Source organism: Polyodon spathula, chromosome 4 (genome assembly GCF_017654505.1).
Source record: "Polyodon spathula isolate WHYD16114869_AA chromosome 4, ASM1765450v1, whole genome shotgun sequence".
NCBI classification, from domain to species: domain Eukaryota; kingdom Metazoa; phylum Chordata; class Actinopteri; order Acipenseriformes; family Polyodontidae; genus Polyodon; species Polyodon spathula.
Genome location: NC_054537.1, coordinates 12171867 through 12196145, shown reverse-complemented (window position 1 = coordinate 12196145; position 24279 = coordinate 12171867). Strand labels below are relative to the sequence as shown.

At 37.2% G+C, this 24279-nt stretch overlaps 1 pseudogene; it reads left to right on the top strand.

The window, feature by feature from the left end:
- The window catches only part of LOC121313763, a 51625-nt pseudogene that overhangs the window by 4994 nt on the left and 22352 nt on the right, over positions 1 to 24279 (top strand).

Below are 24279 nucleotides of genomic sequence, written 5' to 3'. Positions count from 1 at the left end.
ATAATAAGAAAACACTCTTAAGATAAAGTCGGTAAATTTTAAAAATGTCTGACATCATGCAGTACCTTAACATTCCACAATGAGGCAGAGTGAGAAAGAATTATCTCTAACATATACTACATTAATACTGGTCTATAGACATTACATCAGTGATTTTTAGTATACATTTGCAATTAAGATAATTTTAAAGTTTGTTTTATTTCCCCTATTGATGAGAGGGCTGCATAATAGTGCAGTGTGCGTCAAAGGATTTGGTCGAAACCTGAATATTTTCTTCTAGCTACAGTCAGCACTTGGATATACAGCACTCAGATACACGTAAGTCATATTTTACCGTCCTTGTATTAAACAAATTTATTCACATATATATATATATATATATATATATATATATATATATATATACACACACATATATATATATATATATATATATATATATATATATATATATATATATATATATAACAAATTAACGCACTTACCCGTCGCACGTGATTTCCGACTCCGTCACCAGTTTTCTGATTCAAATTCCATCTCTTCAGGTTATCAAAGATTAGTTTAAGATTATCTGTCACAGTCCACGTTTTTTTTTTTTTTTTTTTTTTTTTTGCATGCGCAAATCAGTCTGTCTGTTGTACAGTTTCACAGTGCTTCCTCCTCCAGGTTTAATTGATGAAAATGCTGCAACAACAAAGCAAACAAGACCAGCTTCTGTAATGTAAACAGTTTTAGATACTGTGATGTATTTTTTTAAATTTGCGATCTTTAGGTTCTTTTGTGCATTTTCATTTGCAGGACAACTGTGACATTAGGGCATTATTGAACAATATATTCTGCAATTTTGAATACTGACTATGGATAGTGTTAATTCTGAAGACTTATTTTTAGGCTTCCAAGCCAAAGGCTGGGGAAGCTTATTGTTAATGCTGTGTTTATTATTATTATTATTATTATTATTATTATTATTATTATTATTATTATGCCAAAAGTTTGTTGCAGAGTTATGAAAACACATACGTAGGTAGATGCCTATGGGCATAGTACCAGACTGGTGGTCCTTTGGTGAAAAAGTTCACGGTTTGGCTACTATGCTACATCTCATGAAAGTATTGGACAATTTTCAAAAGTCTTGTGGACAAAAACGACTTAAGATGGAGATCTGACAATGTCAGTATATAGCGCACAAATGGCCTATAAAAACAAAACGTTGAAACAAAATCAATTGGATGGTTGCTTTGCCCGCCGCGTTGGATTTGCGCAAAATATTCAACGATCTTGTCTGAAACTGCAGTGTTGATTGACACCAAAATTGTCACGTTTGCTCAGTGAGCAAAATAACAATTTCACGAGTGCTATATTTACATATATTAAAGTATAAATCCACACTGCAATACACCACAGACATGAAACTGAGTTTGATAGTACCAGGTAATGTGAAGTACTGTCGATTTCAAAATGGCGTGCTTTGGTCACACGTATAAGAAGTCATATGTGCTCTATAAAAAATGTCATCATCCAAAACCTTTGATCTCTGCTAAGGTTCAAAACCCACAAATTGGCCTATAGCTCCTCAGGGAACGCAGTTAGGGTCATTGTTCATATTAAACACGTATAGGAAGTCTACGTGCTCTATGAAAATGATAGCCCCATTACTTTCAAATGTTTGTTGTTATGCATCCCTATAGAAAGTAATGGACTGCAACAGATAAGTGTTCTTAGCTTCACCATTACTAACATAATAACCACTTAACCAGTAATTGTTTATAACAGTAACCTTTAAACCATGTAAGCCTTGTTTCATCCATTGCTTTCAAAGTGCTGTATCAGCGATTATTTGTGATGATTGAACCATGTTTTCTTTGGAAGCCTTTATAGTTGCTAGCAACTCTAGTTTTAAATTGTTTTAATCTTTTGCTAAATTCCATTGCCTTTTACATCTTATGCAGTTCTGTGCATGGATAACATTTTGATTTCATTTTTCTGTTGGGTCGTTCATGGAGAATTTTATATACTGCTTAAAGTGACATCTCTTCTGGCAGATGATATTTTCAGAATCATATTGTTATAAATTAAAATACTACTACTGTTGAAAATATTGTACTGTACCAAGAAAACCAAATACAGTACATCTAAATGGAAGCCTACATATTTTAAAACACAGTCCTTTCAGCTATGAGTTTTTGACATTGCATCCTTTTTGTGTTCCCTGAAAAAATGGACAAGGGTTGGAACAGGCCAAAATGAAATAATTAGATATGTGTCACACTGTTTTAAATGTCTCTGAAGATATGAGAATGCTGACTATTATTATTTTTGAGCTGAAAGGAATATTCTCAAGTCAGCATCATCTGCCGGCAGAGATAGTTCCTGTTCCATTCTAGTTAGCTCAAGTTACAGTATGTCATTTTTTCTTTAATTGCTGCGCTACTGCCACCCCCCCCCCCCACCCCCCAAGTTTCCAAATGGTTTGGAGTCTTCCGCCAAAAAAATGGACATTCTGCTACCCTGATTGATGACTAAGATGCTTTTCAAATTCCAACAAACCACACACCTGAAAAGTATGCAAACAGGAAACCAAAGCAATGTATAACAAATAGGTTTATCAAATGCTGATTTCATACTTTTTTGGTTTTTTTTTTTGGTGTTGTCTAAAAACAGCATCAGATAACTTTAAGCCAGCACATAAAGTACATTGAAATCTTCCACTTTCACAAATACATTTGTACTACTGAGCACAACATTTTTGCATGTTTAGTGTCATTATTGTCAACCATATAAAACAGAAATTGTTTTTTTCATTGATATTTAAAATCTAACTATCCATATCCAAGTGTTGCATCCAGTAATAAATGTATTGAAATGTACCTGCAAAATATTTGGTTTTGCAGCATACATCCTTAGCACTGTTAACAGTCTAGATAACACACTGCAAAATGATAGAATAGAAACAGGATTCATTTCTAGATTTCTAGATTTAAATGAAAAAGAAATACCTGCATAATTATAGTAATGTTTGGTTTGGACGCTGTAGATTTAAGGAGAACTAAGACAGACAGCTGGTCTCAATATTTTAATTTCAAAGGTAATTAAAAATGAACCTTCAAACTCATAGTGCTACAAAGCAGCCTGCAAAATAGGTTACATCTGTCATTTCAAAAGGGAAATAGTTTGAAAAACATTATTTGTAACGGTAATGGTAACAATTAAAGAGGACTACATTTCCCTTCGTGTTCACTTTTTTCTTTTAGGAGTGTTTGGGAATCCATAACGTTACTAAGCCAGTTTCATCGATCTGTCATGGGGTTCATTTTCTTCTGCATGCTCGAGTTTTATATGAAATCTGCACATTTGGCCTTCAAGACCCCGAAGAGCAGGTAAGCCGCTGAATGTAAAATAAAATGAACATTTTTCTAACAGATGGTTTTTGTAGTGTCATGGTGGTGACCCTGAAAAGAACATTTCTGTTCAAGTTCCATGTTTTGGAGCAATAAGCATGTGTATGTTTTATAATAAACCAGTTGATAACCAAAAAGCACCTTATGGTGGTTTAATGTACACTGCTGTCCTCTTTTTACTGACATCGCGACATTGGTGCATTAGGTAAGGTATTATTTGCAAAATGTTGAGTGATTGCTGCAACTGCTTTTGGCAGATAGTAAGTAAGATTTTTCATTCAACTTTCCCTTTTACTAACAAAGCACCATTGTCAATGTGGAAAGATTTAGACAACCTGCTCTTTTGCTTTTGCAGAAATCTTTTTGTAAAAAATAAATAGAAAATATCACAGCAGGATTTAAAAATTCAGAGTTCATCATGATTCTGTTGTCAGCAGGGTAGACGCAAAGTTTTCTCTTAGGAGGTGTTCTTATACGCGAAGACTACTGTATATATACAAATTTCCATACACTAAACCACTACCTTGCTCAAATAATAAATATATTCTGTACCAGTCATTTTCATCCTTAACAGAAGATTCTCTTTATGGATGATTGATATTTCAACATATATTTGAATTGATAGCCTGTAAATCACACACCTCAAGTACTTCCAGTTCTGCAGTGTACTGATATTCATATTTTTATAATTTTATAATTCAAACATTTAAACTCTAAATCAACAATGCTATAGTAAAAAAGGCATGAGATAAAAAACATAATTTTCTTGGCATTTGAAATGTAGGTGTAATTTTAAATAAAACTATGAATAATAATAAAAAAAAAAAATTAAAAAAATTAGATTACACATTATTTTAGATTCTACTTTCTGGTAGAACATGTGCTTGGATGGAGAGCGTAACTGCTGAGTCCCTGTATGTTTGTGCCACATATTTGCAAAAAATAGTATTCAATCCAAGACATCGCCGGAGTGCATGGGGAGTGAAAGGTTCATATTAGTATAGGTTCTGTTCATTCAGTCACACCGCTGTACACATTTGCTTGCCGCATCACGTCTGGTGTGTGGCCGCCTTTAGCCTCATATTGACAATACAAAAAGCTAGAAGCTTGTGCTGGAAAAATAACTTATTGAGTTTACACTTAAAGCACCAGAGCAGCATCAACACATTACAGTTTGACTTACCTCAGGCTTTGACCTTTATCATCACCATTATGTCTATAGATGCTGCATTAAAAAGGTCTAATATAATAATCTGTTAAATGGTAAATTTAAGGGTTATGCTGGTACTGAAGGAACACTGGGAACCTGTATCCTGCAAATAAGTGAAACGGCTAATGAAACAGGAGAGGGGATTCTTCCTAGGACTGCCAGGCTTCGGGCTGCTCTGAGACTTCTTTTCACCAAACAACAAATGTAAGTGGATAATCTGATTTTAGTTCCCTTAAAGTGATATAATCATAATACAACAGAACCCTCTTTATATGAACTGGAGGAGTGAGGATGCATGGAAACGTGCAGATAAAATATGTTATTCTACTGCTATTTGTTTTTATTTTAAAATAAACATCCGTTTGGTGGATGTTTATATGCTAATTTCTGCAATGTAGACTGGTATAAAAATAAAATAAATAAATAGTGTTCTGCATTTGTAGTAAATTTAATACTATTTATGGAACTTCTGCACTTGTTAGACACAGACAGTTCTTGTTACATTGTTTTGCATATCATTACATTACAGCCCCATAACATAAATATCTTGCATTGTCAGTTTTGTATAAAAAATAAGAAAACAGCAACAATGAAAGACTGGAAGCAGTGAGATTAATCTGTTAAACTTGTATGCAGTAGAGGGGTGGCTGTCAGAGCTTTAGAAACAATATACATTATGCCATAGAGATCTCAATATATAGACGCAGTTTATATAAGAAGTTATATTCATAACTGTTTAAAATATGCTTTCATACAACTGTTGCTAGTGTATTTATTTTCCCATAAAAAAATAACCAGAAAAGTTTCCATATTACCTATTGTATGAAACTGTTTACATTCTTGGTTTCCACAGTTCCATTGTAGGGTACGGGGTGTAGCTGTAAAGCACTTAATGTGGCACTTGGCAAATGAGGAAGGAGCCAGCACTAAACGTCCTGAGTTGGAGGGAGGTGTTCTGTCCACTCTCTCCGCCTTGTTTGTGGTAGACAAGCCAATTGACATGAAACTGGATGACACAGAGAAGTCATATTTCAAGGTATTATATAGAAATGCACTGGTGTTTCGCTGTGCAATACATATTTTAGTACAAGACAACAGATAATCATTTACACTTTTATTTATTTTTTGTTTCAATAGGTTGAATCTGTCACCAAAGTTTATGCTGTCCTCACTTCAGAGACTGTTGACATTGTACTCAGGAAATCTGCAGCAGAGCAGCTGGCTGTTATAATGCAAGGTACTGTATAGTATCAGAAATATCTACAAAACCACATCCTTTATTAGTCTTCACAAATTAAACCATAGTATCTGTCAATCAAAAAAAAAAGATAACATTTCAAAACAAGTGAAAAGACAGATTGGCATCAGAGGAGTGCCCTATATATTTGACATGTTTCAAATTCCTATTTAAAAAGTATAAAAGCAAATTCAGCAACTTGCACTGTAGGCCTCTGGCTGCCAAACATTTTGACTGGAAGTCTTTATTAATGTCTTTTCAAGTGTAGATTTTTGCTTATTATAGCTGTAGTGCCGTGTTCATAAATAAAGCATTGCAGGACCCTGGGTCCGGCCTAACTGGCACTGCGAGAGGAACAAATTTAGAGGTGGTACTGCTGGGCCCATTGTTTTCTACACTTAATAAAATGGACAGAAGTCCCAAAGGGTATCCAAGGTGTGGCAGACTTAGTATACAAGGTGTTTTCACATGGTTTTTTTAGAACACTTGTTTGTTTGTCCTGAACAACTAGATATTTGGATGAACCAAGATCTCCAAATGCCTCACTTGTTCATGCGAAAGTACTGTCATAAACATAAAATACATCTTGTCAGTATTGAACAAATCTGAAGGAGTAAATGCAGACCTTATAACATACTGTTCCTTATTATCTACTTCTGCTTCACATGTATGTTTTAACATTTCTTGCTGACATATGCTACAGGACAAGTGGGGAGGATACGACTTTGATTTTACGGGACCCTCCTACTTGTGTTAGTTACAGTAACTAATCTTGTATTGTTGATTTGCAGATACAACGATGCATGCTGCATTAAAGAGCCTTGGCATCATAGAACAACTATTTTCATTTATAAATGCATGTGTAACCAACAATAGAAAGGTACAATGTTCTTTTTTTGTGTGTCTTTGTCAAGAGCTCCTGGTTTACGACCCTCTGATTATAAGGGTATTTATGCCACTATGAAATATTTGGTACACATACTGTGAAGACCTACTTGTTCGTGGTACTGACACCTGAATGGACGGTTTTTGTTTAGGGATATATCTTGGTAACCACTAAATGTTGATTATTTTTGTTAACACAAACTAGAGCATAAAACAAGTTTCCCAGAAAGCAGCAGAAAACACTTACCTTAATTTTTTTTTTAAATGATATGTAATGAGGCTTGGATTGGCATATTTATAGGCAAAAGAAGTTGCAGTGCACCTTTCTGAGTCTCAAGTTCTGTTCTGCGGTTACAGAATCTGAGGAGTAGTACGATCGTAATACGATTTAAGTACATACACAGTTCAGTTGCAAAAGGCAGTGACAACCGCACTAGTTAATCCTGTAGCGAGTTCAGTTATCAATTCAGTTTGGTTATTTTATGCGCAGCAACTGTGTGTGTGTGTGTGTCTGTGTGTCTGTGTCTGTGTGTGTGTCTGTGTGTGTGTCTGTGTGTTAAAACTGCTCTAAAACAACCGTAGTAGGTGCTCGTGGATTTCTGCGCAAGTATTGATAAACATGGCTACTGACTGCGGAATCATTTGGTGTGAGGAAGAGGTCCAGGTTAAACTGGATGGCAGCAAACTAAATTATGCCATGTTTGAACACGTTGTAAAGCGGCTTTGTAAAGAGGGGTTCACTCACAATGTGAAACAATGCAGAATAAATCTGAACTCGCTTAAGGCCAAGTACTGTAATCGATAACAGCAACCTGGAAGATCCAGAAAAATATTTAAAAGCCTTCTGGTCGGACGGTTGGCCAAATGTGTTGATCTGCCGTCATGCTACTGCAGATCGTCGCAACTGTATTTAGCTTTACAGAAAAAGCAAAATGATGTCTCTGCTGGTTTTGCAGAAAAGAGCAAAGCTTTGCTTGACAAGCTCTCGTCGATTACCTACTGTACGTTCTTCCAAAAGCATGAACAAAAACACAGCCTCCATGCTGACGCCACACAAACCTAACAAATGTCGTATAATGCTGGGGCTGAGTTCAGTTGTCGGTTTTAACAGGGAGTGCAGTCACTTCAGTAAGGAAAGGCGTGTGTTTACAACAAACAACCACAGCGAGTGCGGTTTGTTGATAAGGTTGTCACAGTAATTGCAGTGTGTGTGTATGAGGCCTAAGTGTGTTTATTAAAGACCACAGAATAAATAAGCTAAAAGAAACTTAATTCGGTGATTAAACGTTTCAACTAGGAGTCTTTTTCAAGGAAGTGTTAAATACCGTAGTTATGGATGAGAATAAATAAATAGAACAATTATTATTATTGACATTTTCTTTTATAATTCATTATAGAAAATAGTTTACTTCTATTCAAGTGACAAGGTAGCATTAAATTGTGTCACTGTTTATATATATATATATATATATATATATATATATATATATATATATATATATATATATATATATATATATATATATATATATATATACAGCTCTGGAAAAAATTAAGAGACCACTGCAATTTTTCTTAAATCAGCATTTCTACATGTATGGCAGCCATTCCATCCCAGTGTCTGTTGAATTCCAACACAGGCACACCTCATTCTACTGAATGAGGTACTGATTAGGGGATCATCTGAACCAAATCTAATTTAACGAGGAAAAGTATAAAAACCACTCCTGTAGTCATCACTATCCTCTTGCAATATATGGCAAAACAGTGCTAGTAGTACCTCAAAAGTAATTGGAATCAAAAACTAACTACTGACCATGCCCAAAGAGTTGAAAAGGAAAGTTTTGAGTGAGGAAAAGAAGGGTTCAATTCTGGTTTTACTGGCAGAGGGATACAGTGAGCATCGGGTTGCTTCCATCCTTAAAATTTCAAAGACGGCGGTTCATAAGAATAAGGTCAAGCAGCACACATTGGGGACAACAAAGCTACAGACTGGCAGAGGGCAAAAACGACTCTCCACTGACCGGGATGACCGCCAACTCATTCGAATGTCACTCAGCAACCGTAGGATGACATCAAGTGACCTACAAAAAGAATGGCAAACGGCAGCTGGGGTGAAGTGCACGGCAAGGACGGTTCGAAACAGGCTCCTAGGGGCAGGGCTGAAGTCGTGCAAAGATAGAAAAAAGCCCTTCATCAATGAGAAGCAAAGAAGAGCCAGGCTGAGGTTTGCAAAAGACCATAAGGATTGGACCGTAGAGGACTGGAGTAAGGTCATCTTCTCGTCCAATTTTCAGCTTTGCCCAACACCTGGTCATCTAATGGTTAGACGGAGACCTGGAGAGGCCTACAAGCCTCGCACCCACTGTGAAATGTGGTGGAGGATCGGTGATGATCTGGGGGTGCTTCAGCAAGGCTGGAATCGGGCAGATTTGTCTTTGTGAAGGACGCACGAATCAAGCCAAGTACAAGGTTGTCCTGGAAGAAAACTTGCTTCCTTCTGCTCTGACAATGTTCCCCAACTCTGAGGATTGGTTTTTCTAGCAGGACAATGCTCCATGCCACACAGCCAGGTCAATCAAGGTGTGGATGGAGGACCACCAGATCAAGACCCTGTCATGGCCAGCCCAATCTCCAGACCTGAACCCCATTGAAAACCTCTGGATTGTGATCAAGAGGAAGATGGATGGTCACAAGCCATCAAACAAAGCCTAGCTGCTTGAATTTTTGCGCCAGGAGTGGCATAAAGTCACCCAACATCAATGTGAAAGACTGGTGGAGAGGATGCCAAGACGCATGAAAGCTGTGATTGAAAATCAGGGTTATTCCACCAAATATTGATTTCTGAACTCTTCATAAGTTAAAACATTAGTATTGTGTTGTTTAAAAATGAATCTGAACTTATTTTCTTTTCATTATTCGAGGTCTGACAACACTGCATCTTTTTTGTTATTTTGACCAGTTGTCATTTGCTGCAAATAAATGTGTGTGTGTGTGTGTGTGTGTGTGTGTGTGATCTTGATCCCTGCATCATCTTATTGGTTTTGAATATTAATGTCATACAGCTTCTGGTGACTTCTTGACACAGCCTTTCTTCTAAAGCCTCCCTCTAGCTACTAGTTCTTAACCAAAACTACCTCCGTTAACTAATCCTACAAAGTTACAGCAGCCCTAATTCTAACTTTGTATTATATCTGTGGTGGGGAATTCATTTGCATATTTGTTCTCTAAACTCAAAGAACATTTATTTACTGTACATGTACTTGCAATTTCAGTTCATAAAACATACAGCCTTGGTTACTTAATATTGGTGGATCCATAATGGTCTTGGGGCTGAAACTCCCAGCACTTTTCACTTTTGCACATGCTGTGAATAAGGTTTCGTAAATCTAATGAAATCAGTCCATATATTATCATTGTTACTGTCTTTGCAGCTTCATTGATCGTAAAGGAAAATAAAGGCAATACCACCAAAGCTGCAGCATTGATTTGCCTCCTATTGTTTGATGAAGTCGCCCGAATGGACATATGGTAAGAACCTGGGTGTAATCTTTAATTAATGTTATCAGCATATGTACTTTTTAATTTTATATTTAACTTAAAACATTTGGTTGCTGGAGTTTAATGTGTCCTCTATATCATATATTCATGTGAAACATTCCCTGCCTCAAGATGTACCTGCATGGACCTCTCAGAACATTTCCCATCCTCCTCCTGCTCACATATGTAACTGAGATGGATTTACCAGTGAGCAGGAGGATGATGGGAAATGTAGTTCTGAGAGGTCCACGTGGGTACATGTGAAGCCATCTTGAGGCAGGGAATGCAATTTAAAAGTTTAAAAATGTGGTCAGAATGTAAAAAAAAAAAAAAAAAAATAATTAATTAAACAATACACACACCTTACATAAACAGTTGCAATAGCAATACATGGGAACATGTAACAATCAAATATAAAGGGCCTTATGTACCCTTTAAGTCATGTTCCTAATGCACTTAAGTGTTTTCTTTATACACAGGGTAGATAATCCACCCAGCTGTGTGGTTCTCCCCTCTCCATTCAGTATACCTGTTACTGTTGTTCAAAGGTAAGAACAAAGTAAACTGTCCAATACACTAAAATGTGACTGTTAACTGACAGGTTATTTAGGTTATTTCCCAAATTCACTTTCAAATATTTGCTATACGTCCAACATTTACACTTGCCAGACACAAGCAGAGCACAGAAAGTAAGAAAATTGAGAAAGAAAAACTGTCCACTCGGCACAGAAATGAAATCCAACTGCATGAAGGTGAAACACATTGCAAAGGGACATTGAATAGGTTTTTTAAAAAGTCTAATGCTGTCACACTGGGTATCACAAAGTGACACAAAGATAAAAAAAAAGTCCAAAGCAGAAATATATTTAATCATCTTCACACTCGCATGTGCAAAAAAAGTGAAAGTGCTCAAAAGTGCTAAAAGGCAAATGTTTCAGCAGCCCCTGCTGCTGTCATCAGTGCATAATACTAAACACATGTTTACCATTTATATAGTCTCAAATAATTCATGTTAACAGTATACGTATAAATCCAGTTGGTAATTAGGGGAAGAGCAGTGTCGTCAGTATGGAGCTTTGAGGTATGCCTGACTGACAGACAAGCAAAAACGGTAGGAGGTTCCAGTTGATGCTGTGAGTTCAGATTAGGTCCAGGTTAGGGCAGATCTGTGCCAGTAACACTAACGTGCTTTGAATCAATTAACATGTCAAGCAGGAGAATGTTGTTAAGATATGGATGGTAGATAGTATATGTATATATCCCTTTTATTTCAGCAGTATCCAAAGGGAAATATGTAAAGCATTTTTCTCTTTATCAATGAAAGATCAAAACATTCTCCCCTCAGAGTTATAAAGAGATCTTTCAAGTTGCGGGCTGCTCAGAATTTCAGTTTATGTAACTGTCTGCATGCAGCAGAGTGTTTGATAAGACCTGTATGTTTAAAGAAAAATTAATCTTGCCAGTTGTAGTAATTATCATTTTACTTGGGTGGAAAGAGGACTGGGAAAGCTCAACAAAACTAGTTCATTTGTGTTGGACAACATGCATGGAAGTTTAATACCTGTTTACATTACATGCATTCATTTATTATAGCATTATCAAATGTTATTACTTGCTTTTTAAATTTGACACAATACTAGTTTGTGCTCCTTTTAATTATTTTAATGTTATGATTACACACAATTGTAAAAATGTGTTGATCAGCTTGAACTTTAGTGAGTATAGTTAAGAGTGCAGACCCAAAGAAACAAGTATTTCAAAATTAAGTACTATATTTTGCATGCTCTGTCTATTAAAAGGTACAACCTCCCATTCCACATTATGACCCATCATTTCGTAAGTCCTTACTGCACAGTGCTTCCACTTTCTTCTGATCCTTTAACTGTAAAACCTGCCTGGGACATGCTGAAGTGTGCCTGGAATCGTGCGTGGTACAGTGGGATTGATCTCCTCCTGGAACAAATGATGAGCCACGAAATGGAAACTGAAGAGTAAGATTTTAAAATGTATTGTACTGTAATATTGTCCTGCATTAGTGTCTAATAAACATGTTCTACAATATGTGCAATGCTAATACAGTATAAAGATATAGATCATATTTGACTCCTTGGGCCCTATTTAAAGAAAGAGAATGATTGCACACATAGTTCACAAAATGCTCAAGATAGAATTACATAGGATGTGTGGCTTTCATGCATTCTGGGGATAATGTTAACATTAGACCTTTTCATAGATAACATTATTGATGTATTATTTCTATATGGTTTGGAAAATGATTGCTAGTTTTTGGATCAATGTTGTTTTGTGACTTTATTCTTGTTGTACAACAATGTGCAGATGCAAGGTTATTTCAGTATTAGTTCATGAATTGTAGTTCAGCAAACCGATTCCTTGTCTTTAACTGTTTAACTGTGAATAACTACTGATAGCTGTTTAGAATGTACTATTCCGAAGTAGTTCATTCCTAACTGTCCTCTCTGTCACCTCACTTCCTTTGCCAAAAAAAATCTGCTTTCACTAAATGGAGAGTCTTTAACAGTGTTTCTTCTTTCTACAAATAAACAATCCAACTGCTTTTTCCATTTTATTCTCAGATTCTTGGATCGTTTGAAGTTGTCCCCTGTTGAAAGTTTGATGTTAAAAGTAACACATGTTACTAGTGGACTGCAGGACTGTTTAGACTCTATAAACAGTGCAGTTGCCCATGGCACTGTGAGCTCAGTGCTAACAAGGATGCGTTTCTACCTTCTCAGTGACAAGCTGGCACTAAAGCAGGGGTCAGACAGCAGTAAGAGCATGCTTAAAACTCTAGAGTGGCGCGCTGCTTTAAGCAGGTATGTTTGAAATGCTATTTGCTATATTTTCTATTCAGAGCTACTCACAAAAAAACAGGTTTCAAGGTGTTCCGAGAAACAGCCCCAGTCAAATATGTATTCTAAAAGGTGAATGATATATTACTGTATTTTATGAGTCTCTGAGAAGTAGTCGAGTTGACCTTATCTGTACTGGTATTATTATTATTATTATTATTATTATTATTATTATTATTATTATTATTATATCAAGGTCTTAAATCTGGTTTGGCATGTTTGTTGATATGTTCACTTACAAAGTGCCAGTTTAAAGGTTGAGTTGAGTAAAGACAAAAGAAATGTAAGGGAAACTATAGAATACACGCCATAGGATAAGTCATGTTTGAATAATAATTTGCTGTCTTTTAAACCAAGGTTCTTGCAAGTGCTTCCAGCATGCACTGATGATGAGAAACTACTAGTGGATGTTGTAGTTTTTCTTAACCAGTTCTTTAAACACCAGAGTGAAACTGACAGTGAAGCTCTTCAGTGGATTCTTGGGGTGGTTCTTAAACAGGTAAATGCTCAAAAATAATGTTGGCTCTAGGCCATATCTTGCCATGTACGTACAAAAGTTTAGTATTAGTATTTGGTTGGAGAGTATAAAAAACAAACAAAAAAAAAAAGACAATCACTTTGTGTTCTTTTGTAATCCATTATCACTGAGCACATCCTGTTTATAAAACTATATTACGTGGGATCTAGTCAAGTACTCTGGGATGAATGTCTGACTGGCAATACAAAAAGGTAATGTTTGACTGTTTTCACTACACTATTTTCCTTTTTTTCTGTAGTATTGGCTCAGTCTGAAGATCTCTGTCTATTTAAGCCACGTTCTTTAGTCTGTTTGGTGTTTGTAATGGTGGAATTCCTCAGAACTTTCCTTTTCTGTTGCTTATTTAACCTTGACGAGTGTTCTATTCATTTTACTCTCATAATTAAAGCTATGATTTTGTCATGGTGGTCACGGAAATTGTGAATTTGGATAAAGTCTGTGATGTAAAAACACATTTGATTAGGTGCTTTCTTTATTTCTGTCAAAAATGCAGTATGTTATGCACTGAAAATACAAATCTGCTATGCAGGTCAGCGAATGAGATTTGTAGCTGAGCGAGCAAGCATGTCAATGAGTGAATTCAAAGTTTATGGGGTGAAATCAGGTGAAAAAATGAAGTGCGAGCAAAGTGGCAAATATCACTGCTAAGCAGAGAGGTGAAAAAAGCCAAAGGGAACATTTCATAAAAGTGGTGGCTGATGTTTTGTACAGCATGTAATGTTCCTGTGGAGTACAAGTGAAAAGCAAGCTGTGACAAACATATTGAAAGCGCTTTACATAAACAGAAGCTACACACTGTTGAATCTGCAGTAGAAAAGATAGCTATATAAAAAATGGTGAGTGAGCTGTTTTCTGTAAAAGACAGAAGAACAAATGCGTCGGAGAACAGAAGTTTACCAACTTACAGAGGCTTTCTTTACAACATGCTGTTTCAGAATCGTGAAAAACTCTACATGTTGTACTCTAAAGTAACAGTTAAACTTGTCAGTAGTCAAAATAGTCTGTCATTGGTTTTGGTGTACTGTTTAAAAGCTCTTATGTATGTTGATGTAGCTAAAACTACGTTATTTGGTGAGCTTTCAGTGAATTCTTTTTTTTTTTTTTTTTTGCCGCACCTCGTCTGTGAAATGTGCTAAAAATGACCATTCCAAAATCATAGCCTTACTCATAACGTTCCAATGATTAGCAGTCTCGTCATTAACATAAAGGTTATGCAACTTCCAAAAAGTATGGTCTTTTTAAAAGGTACACACTGTCTCGATCTTGTTTTGAAGTTGAAATTCTGAAAAGACACACAGCAAAACCTGATTTAATATGCCTGGTTTGTAATATTGTAAACCCTGCCGTTTCTTTTTCTTTTCTCTTTTTCTTTATGTAGGAAACAAAGCCGTTGCTGAATGTGTTGTTGCGCACAGAGTCCCAGGTCCAAAGTGAAGCTGAGGCAATACAGACTGTCATCAACCAGAGACTTCAAAAGGAGTTGACAGGATTTTTCAAGACAGTACTTCACTTACTCACATCAGTTACTGACAGGTACAGAGGGGTCAGGAAAGTAATATTGTCATTGTTGGGCATTTTGCTGCACCAATTTGTTTATTTCCACCTATATTCAAAGCTGAAACTAGCTTGCACAGCTGACCTTTATTTCTAACTACCAACTTTTAAAATAAATTATATAAGGGTTTTGAAACTCATTGTGATCATTTAAATCAAGTTTGCTGTTCATCAAACCATTTTTGTAAACTGTTTTAGAGATGGATAGAAGTTTCACATTTTTCAAAGCAGTGTTATTTATAACTTGGAGATTTGTTATAAACACTGTCCTAAAACAATCCACAAACATTCCTTTAATTTACCAAATTCTACAGCAAATTTATATTTCAGTCAAACCTTGTTTATTTATTAAACATTTGTAACAGAAGTAAATACCTGTAGATTGTATTTCAAAGCAGTTCAACATTTGTGCATAATTTGTTGTTGGAGTTTTTATCCATCAAGCAGGGCTGTCTGGAAACATGTATTGATCCAGACCACTCAAATAGTTTTGTTGATAATTTATGAACTGACACATTTGTGGCTAGGTGCTTAATCCAATGTGTGCTTTGTAAATTGATAAACAGTGATCACAATCATTACTTTTACACCAGGTCAACTAGACTGATTTCTCTACTATCCATTACAGTGTGTATTGTGGCCCTTTTACAGAATGTTGCCAGCAACAATGTAACAAACACTTCTGCTCTGAACCTAATTCCCTTCTGCACAGCAGAACAACGCAGTTAAACGAGGCAGTCTTCCCAGCGACAGCGAGTGGAAGCGACAGCGAGTGGGAGAAGTACAGCGTGGAAAAGTACAGAGCAGTTTCGAAGCAGAAAGGAGAAATTGCATCTTGAATTGCTTTAATCAGAAAACAGAGGACATTGGGGAAACACAGCCGCGTGTGTTTTTCTGATAACAAACAAGCTGAAACTCGGAGCAGCTGATTCAAATTCAGCGCCGTTTTGAGACACGGGCGAGGGGAGGAGCCAACAGCACAGCAGAACAACGCAGTTAAACGAGGCAGTCTTCCCAGCGACAGCGAGTGGAAGCGACAGCGAGTGGGAGAAGTACAGCGTGGAAAAGTACAGAGCAGTTTCGAAGCAGATTGAAAGCAGGTTGACAGCTGCAGAAGAAACTAAACTTCAAAAAAAAAACCCCTCAACATGGTCTTCAAGCCAGTAATCTGTGACACCTGCTTGATGTGGGAAATCCGAGAAAACCCAGCGGAGCTAAACCAAGTGTGCGTAAAGTGCCGCGCGATCCAGGATTTGCATAAACTAGTAAGCATGCTAGAAATGGAGCTGGAAGAAGTGAGACAGCAACAAGATCTTGAGGAACTGGCACACCCACAATTCATGGAAGTCTGCATCACCCCTAACAGACTGAAAGCCACCAGGGAGATAGAAGGTCAGAACAGCTGGGTTCAGGTAGGCAGAAGCAGGGAAAAAAAGAAACTTCGTCAAACACAACCACCAGAAATCAAAACAACCAACAGATTTGAGTCACTTCAGAATTTTGATGAGCAAAACCAACAACAAGAGAATGAAAGGAACAACATCCAGGACCCCATTGACAGTGGTGACCAGACAGCAAAAAGAAGGGAGGTCATGATTGTTGGGGACTCCATATTGAGAAACACAGCAAGTTCAATTCGCAGTTTGGACCCCCTTACTACAACAGTGTGCTGCCTTCCGGGAGCCTCGGTCAAGCACATCACTGAAAACGTGGACAGGCTCCTAGAACGAACAGGAGACGACCCGGTAGTAGTCGTCCACATCGGTACAAACAACATTGGAAGAGACAGACCAAAATCCCTGCAAAACAAATTCAGAGAGCTAGGAAGGAAATTAAAAGAGAAAACCAAAACTGTGGTATTTTCTGGTATACTACCCGCACCTTGCAAAGGACCATATGGACAGCTGGAAATAATAAATCAAAACCAATGGTTGAAGACGTGGTGCACACGGGAAGGCTTCACCTATCTTGATCATTGGACCACATTCTACAACGAGGACTATCTGTATAGACGGGATGGACTGCATTTAAATAACAAGGGAACTAGTCTACTTGGAGAAAAGATCCTCGAGCAGGTTCGGAAGCATTTAAACTAGAAAGGAAGGGGGGAGAAATCAACAAAAAAAACAGAAGGGAGACCGCATCAAAACAAGAACAACAACTCAGGTAAGACAACCATTAAATGTATTTATCTAAATGCTAGAAGTATCAGAAACAAAATTCTAGAACTTGAAGCTACTGCACTAACAGGTAACTATGATGTGATAGGTGTTACAGAAACGTGGTTATCTGAGAGTGATGGGGACGAATATAATATTTGTGGGTATACACTGTATAGGAAAGACAGGCAGGACAGAAGAGGAGGAGGGGTAGCGCTATACATAAGAAACAGTCTTGAAGCCCAGGTGTTAAACCTGGACAAAGAAAATAAAACCGAATCAATATGGGTCAGAATAACAGACAAAAATTCAAAAGGGCATAATAATAGGAGCATGCTATAGACCGCCAGATTCAGACGGTGAGCACAATAATCTGTTATACAATGACATTAGAAATGTGTGTAGCAAAGGAGAAGCCATACTAATGGGGGATTTCAACTTCCCCCAAATAAAATGGGAAAACCCGGTGGGTAGCGCGAAGGATGAAATAGAAATGGTGGAAATGACAAATGACTGCTTCCTAACACAATTTGTCAAGGCACCCACTAGAGGGGAGGCATGCCTTGATTTAGTCTTTTCAAATAACGAAGATAGAATAACTAAAACAGAGGTCAGAGAACCACTGGCAAACTCAGACCACAACATGGTCTCATTTGAAGTGTTTTTTAAATCCTCAAAAGTAAAGACTAAAGCTAAGGTTTACAATTTTAGAAAAGCAAACTATGAAGGTATGAAACAGAGACTAACAGAAGTAGATTGGAGTAAAATAGAGAAAACACCCACAGAAGAAGGATGGTTGTTCTTCAAAAACGTAGTACTAGAGGCGCAAAACAATTATATCCCTAAAGTAGACAAATCTAAATGTAAAACTAAATTGCCAAAATGGTTTAATAGATCAATTAAAAAAAATATTCAGCGAAAAAAGGCACTTTACAGAGCATTAAAAAAGGACCAAAAAGAAAGTACACAGAAAGAGTACACAGAACTGCAAATGCAAGTCAAAAAGGAAGTTAGAAAGGCCAAGAGAGAAATAGAAATGAACATTGCTAAGGGAGCTAAAACCAATTCCAAAATGTTTTTCCAATATTACAACAGCAAGAGAACATTCAAAGAGGAGATTAAATGTTTAAGAGATACAAATGGCAAAATCGTAGATGAAGAAAAAAAAAAATAGCAAATATGTTAAATGATTACTTTTCACAAGTTTTTACAAAGGAAGATACTGACAACATGCCCCACATGTCATCCAGTTCCTATCCAGTTTTAAATAACTTTAGCATAACTGAGGCAGAAGTGTTAAAGGGACTAGGAGCTCTTAAAATAAACAAATCCCCTGGGCCGGATGAGATCCTCCCAGTAGTACTCAAAGAAATGAAAGAAGTAATTTACAAACCGCTAACCAAGATCATGCAGCAGTCTCTTGACACAGGGGTGGTACCGACAGACTGGAAAATTGCAAACGTAATACCGATCCACAAAAAGGGAAACAAAACTGAACCAGGTAACTACAGACCAGTAAGCCTGACTTCTATTATATGCAAACTTATGGAAACTATAATAAGATCCAAAATGGAAAATTACCTATATGGTAACAGGGTACTGGGAGACAGTCAACATGGTTTTAGGAAAGGGAGATCGTGTCTAACTAACTTGCTTGATTTTTTTGAGGATGCAACATCGATAATGGATAATTGCAAAGCATATGACATGGTTTATTTAGATTTCCAGAAAGCTTTTGACAAAGTCCCGCACAAAAGATTAATTCTCAAACTGAACGCAGTTGGGATTCAAGGAAACACATGTACATGGATTAGGGAGTGGTTAACATGTAGAAAACAGAAAGTACTGATTAGAGGAAAAACCTCAGAATGGAGTGTGGTAACCAGCGGTGTACCACAGGGATCAGTATTAGGTCCTCTGCTATTCCTAATCTACATTAATGATTTAGATTCTGGTATAGTAAGCAAACTTGTTAAATTTGCAGACGACACAAAAGTAGGAGGAGTGGCAAACACTGTTGCAGCAGCAAAGGTCATTCAAAATGATCTAGACAAGATTCAGAACTGGGCAGATACATGGCAAATGACATTTAATAGAGAAAAGTGTAAGGTACTGCACGCAGGAAATAAAAATGTACATTATAAATATCATATGGGAGATATTGAAATTGGAGAAGGAATCTATGAAAAAGACCTAGGAGTTTTTGTTGACTCAGAAATGTCTTCATCTAGGCAATGTGGGGAAGCTATAAAAAAGGCTAACAAGATACTCGGATACATTGTGAAAAGTGTTGAATTTAAATCAAGGGAAGTAATGTTAAAACTGTACAATGCACTTGTAAGACCTCATCTTGAATATTGTGTGCAGTTCTGGTCACCTCGCTATAAAAAAGATATTGCTGCTCTAGAAAGAGTGCAAAGAAGAGCGACCAGAATTATTCCGGGCTTAAAAGGCATGTCATATGCAGACAGGCTAAAAGAATTGAATCTGTTCAGTCTTGAACAAAGAAGACTACGTGGCGACCTAATTCAAGCATTCAAAATTCTAAAAGGTATTGACAGTGTCGACGCAAGGGACTTTTTCAGCCTGAAAAAAGAAACAAGGACCAGGGGTCACAAATGGAGTTTAGAAAAAGGGGCATTCAGAACAGAAAATAGGAGACACTTTTTTACACAGAGAATTGTGAGGGTCTGGAATCAACTCCCCAGTAAAACTGAGAGTTTTAATTGTTTTAAATAGTTGACTACTTTTGTGTATTTTGATTATTGTTTTAAATGTGATTTGCCTGTGTCCCTTAATTGTATTTTACTGTGCACTTGTTCTTCTTGTCCGATTGACTTGCTGCTACCTTCTTGGCTAGGTCTCACTTGTAAAAGAAGCCATCATCTTATATATTATAGATTATAAAACAGCGACTTGTGTATCTAGACAAAAAACCTGGTTTTCTGAATAAGGTGTCTAGAAGGGCTATTCCGGGCTATTCTGATAGTATCCTAATACTAAGTGGGTATTCGTTATCACGCTTTCTGAATACTGGTATCCAGAATACGGACAGATTCATTCGGAATACCCTGTTTACATGGCATGGAATAGCTATTCAAGCCTTTCAAATATCGGGTCCTATATGTTGAATCTATATTAAGGAATATCTGAGGCCAGGCAAATAAATAATAAACAGTGTTACTTTGTACCTAGTTGTAGAGTAGATTTATTAAGGTCTTTATAACAAAGTCTAATTTTGACTTTTTTTGTGAGGAAGAAAAATCAAATGAGCCTTGAAAATAACATGGTCAGAGATTGCATTGAATAACATTTTAAAAAAAAAAACTTAGCAGCTACAATAAACTAAAAAAGTGGTATTTTCATTTACGTGCAAGCAAGTAATTTAAATGTTAAGACATGTGGAAGGGTAGCTTTGCGATCAAGGCAAATGGCAAGAATAGCAAATGCAGAAGACAGAGATTGCACTTTCAGAAGTACTTTATGTGCACTTTTATTAATAGCAAAACAAAAAGGTTCAGACAAAAATACAAAATAGACCAGCATCCAAGCAGCTATCTCGGTGAAGGACAGAGACACCCTGCTCCTCTCAACCCTTCTCTAAAACAAACTTCCCTTCCAGATTCTCTTTTATAGGAGGTGTCCCAGAGTAATTGGTTATCATTAATTATTAACCCCCTGGCCATATTCCACACGGTTCTAGCAGAGAGGGGATTCTTACCCCAGCCCTGCCATATTTAACATACTTTTATTTTCAAACAAAAAGCAAATATTTACAGTAATTATATCTGGAGAGCCCCTGCCCTGCCACTATGCTTACCAGAAGAATACATTTTAATAACTGTGGGCTAGCTGTGGAGCCACTAAAAAGACCATTGTGGGTCACGTCACCTATTGAGTACCAGAAGCCTATATCCCATGAGATTATGTGTTAGCATGTTCCAAGGTGAACTATTTCACGATTTATTTGCTATGTAGTTTCCTTGTGTTTTGTAATAAGTCACTTTTTTTTTTCTTTTTTTTTAAATGCAGAAAATGTTTGATATTGGCTGGTCCTTTTAGGACTCAGTTGGCTGCCAAACTCCTTCGGTGTCTTCGGGTGTCAGATGCTCCCAATTTCTATGGGCTTCCCTCACTGGAGAGAACCTTGCAGGGAATGGTCCATGTCACAGTCCTTCCTGGATGGAGTTTACATTTCCCCCACACAAGAGCCTGATTCATTGTGTGCAAAGTACTTAACTGGATTCCTTGAGGTGTGTGTTATGTTGTATTCAATTGTATTTTGTTTAAAAATAAACTAAACTGTTTTGGCAAGTCTGCTCTGCTATCCATACAATAATTGCATTTAATCTTTTTTTTAAAATATATATTCTCACAATTTTTGTGACTTGGCAATATATAGTCCTATTGTGTAATTATAATATTGAGGCATTTACAATGTGTGGTATAGAGGAAGCACACTTCAGCCGTATACAGTATTTTTATCAGGAAAATCATCATTCTGTATAAACTGAGAATTATAGTAGGGATTTTAAAGTTGCAGTCACATTTAGTTAAAGTACATTTTAACCATAGTCTAGCCTTCTGTGTTCCACAGTGAATCAGAAAGTGTTTGACATGTTATTTTTTAACTATACTGGACAGCCCAGCCACCCAAATTAAGCAGGATTAACTATTATTTTTTAACACAAATTTTAGACAAGGTTTGACACACTTGTTTTCTATTTAATACAAGAAAATCTATAATTGTTAGGATTTCTCACTACAACCAATGGTCTATATTCTCAGTTGGTTTTATAGAACATTTCCTTATAATTTATCACTGTATTTTGTGTGAATGAAATGGTGTAATGCTGGTGAAGTTAACCTGTATCCATACTTGCATTCAATATGTCTCTACCACATGAAAATCATGGATTTTCTTGGTGCTTAATTAGGCCAAATTTTGGGTGGACGTCAATAAATGCTGACCTATAGTTTTTGTAAAACTTTGGAACGTTTCTGTATAAACTGAGAATAAAAGGCCTTAAACATAACCTTTATAGCTGTAGTAGTGTTGTCTTTTTGCCCTCAGAGCCCCTGCGTTCATGGTCAAGATTCTGGCCTGTCATTGGTGGGGCTGCCTGCTCTCCAGGCTCTTCTGTATCACTGCCAGTTTTTTGAACATGCAAGACAAATTGTGAAGACATGTTACCTAGGCAGGCACTCCTTTGATTTGAATTATCCCAGAGCTAGCAACAGTCTGACAGGCAATATCACTGAAGGTGGGTTATATATATGGAAAGGATGGTAAAAAGCTACTGTGTATTTGGTAGAAATAATTACTTCTTTGGGTAATTTGTGTTGCGTTTTAATTGTGCTTTCCCAGATTATGATGTGTGTGTGTGTGTGTGTGTGTGTATATATATATAGACACACACACACACACACACACACACACACAGTGCCGTGAAAAAGTATTTGTCCCCCTGTCTGATTTTTCTGCATTTTTGCACATTTTTCACATTGAATATGGTCAGATCTTTTTGTGGGTTGTAGTAGTATGTAGAGGGAGTCTGAGAGAAAAAATGCCACCAGTTTGGTGCTTCTTTCATTTGTTTGGTGTGCAAGGTAATCAAACATGCAATCTTCAGGTGTGAAAAAGTTATTGCCTCGTAGTTAACTCAACCCGATTAAAGGAATAATTAGGGTCAGCTGTTTGAATACTTTGGTTAACAATCAGGCCTGATTTGGGCCAGCCCTGCCCAATATAAATCTGACTAACTTTGGCTCTTACCATCACAGTGAAGTTGTCAGCACTCAGGTTCTAAAGGCAAATTATGCCACGATTAAAAGAAATTCCTGAAGGGGGGGGGGGGGGGGGGGGGATTGTTGATGCCTATCAGTCTAGAAAGGGTTACAAAGCCATTTCTAAGGCTCTGGGGCTCCACCAAACCACAGTCAGAGCCATATTGTCCAAATGGAGAAAGTTTGGGACAGTAGTGAATCTTCCCAGGAGTGGCCGTCCTGCCAAAATCTCTCCAAGAGCAAGGCGTAAAATCGACCAGGAAGTCACAAAGTATCCTAGAACAACATCCAGGTATCTGCACGCTTCTCTGGCCTTGGCTAAGGTCAATGTTCATGACTCCACCATCAGAAAGACACTGGGCAAAAATGGGATTCATGGCAGAGTAGCAAGGCGGAAACCACTGCTCAAAAAGAACATGAATGCTTGTCTTAAGTTTGCCAAAAAGCACCTGGATGATCCTCAAGAGTTCTGGAACAATGTTCTATGGACAGATGAGTCAAAAGTGGAACTTTTTGGCCAACATGGGCCCCGTTATGTCTGGTGAAAACCAAACACTGCATTCCACAGTAAGAACCTCATACCAATGGTAAAGCGTGGTGGTAGTGTCATGATTTGGGGATGCTTTGCTGCATCAGGACCTGGACGACTTGCCATCATTGAAGGAATCATGAATTCTGCTCTGTATCAGATAATTCTACAGAAGAATATCAGACATCCTTCCTTGAGCTGAAGCTGAAGCGCAGCTGGGTCATGCAGCAAGACAATAATCCGAAACAAACAAGCAAGTCTACATCAGAATGGTTGAAGAAAAATAAATTTAAAGTTTTGGAATGGCCTAGTCAAAGTCCAGACTTAAACCCCATTGAGATGTTGTGGCAGGACCTGAAACAAGCAGTTTATGCTCAAAAACCCACAAATGTCAACGAGTTGAAACAGTTCTGCATGAAGGAGTTGGCCAAAGTTCCTCCACGGTGCTGTAAAAGACTCATCAATAACTACAAGAAGTGTTTGATTGCAGTTGTTGCTGCTAAAGGTGGCGTAACCAGTTATTGAGTCTAAGGGGGCGATTTCTTTTTCACACAGGGGCATTGGGTGTTGCA